The sequence below is a fragment of the Orycteropus afer genome, unplaced genomic scaffold (assembly GCF_000298275.1).
Source record: "Orycteropus afer afer isolate SDZICR_OR568_19922 unplaced genomic scaffold, OryAfe1.0 scaffold00691, whole genome shotgun sequence".
In the NCBI taxonomy this organism is placed as follows: domain Eukaryota; kingdom Metazoa; phylum Chordata; class Mammalia; order Tubulidentata; family Orycteropodidae; genus Orycteropus; species Orycteropus afer.
The window spans coordinates 10,383-11,129 of NW_006922278.1; positions in this window are offsets into that span (position 1 = coordinate 10,383).

Below are 747 nucleotides of genomic sequence, written 5' to 3' on the forward strand. Positions count from 1 at the left end.
TAGAAATCAATAATAGGAAGATCAACAAAAAGGGTAAACATATGAAAACCAAATAATACCTTCTTTAAGAATGACTGAGTAAAGAAGAAATAAAAAAATGGAATTAAAATGTTCCTTGAATCAAACGAGGATGAAAACACAACATACCAAAATCTTTGAGACATAGCAAAAGCAGTGATCAGAGGCCAATTTACAGCAACAAATGCACATATCTAAAAAGAAGAAAGAGCCAAAATCAATACTTTAAACCAACATCTCCAACAATTAGAAAAAGAGCAGCAAGAAAAGCCTACAGTCACTGGAAGAAAGTAAATAATAAAGGTTTGAGCAGAAATCAATGAATCAGAAAATAGACAGACAATAGAAAAATCAGCAAGACCAGAAGTTGTTTTTTTTGAAAAGATTAATAAAATTAACAGTCCACTGGCAAATTTAACATAGGAAAAATGTGAGAGAATACAAATAACAAGAATAAGAAATGAAATGGGCAACATCACAACAGAACCAACTGAAATAAAAAGAATAATATCAGGATAATATGAAGAATTGTACTCCAACAATTTTGAAAATCTGGAAGAAATGGATATAGATTTCTAGAAACACATTACTTACATAAACTAACACAGACTGAGGTGGAAATGTTGAACAGACCTATAACAAAAGAAGAAATTGAACAGGTCATAAAAAACTTACCAACAAAAAAAATCCTGGCCCAGACAGTTTCACCGGAGAATTCTACCAAACATT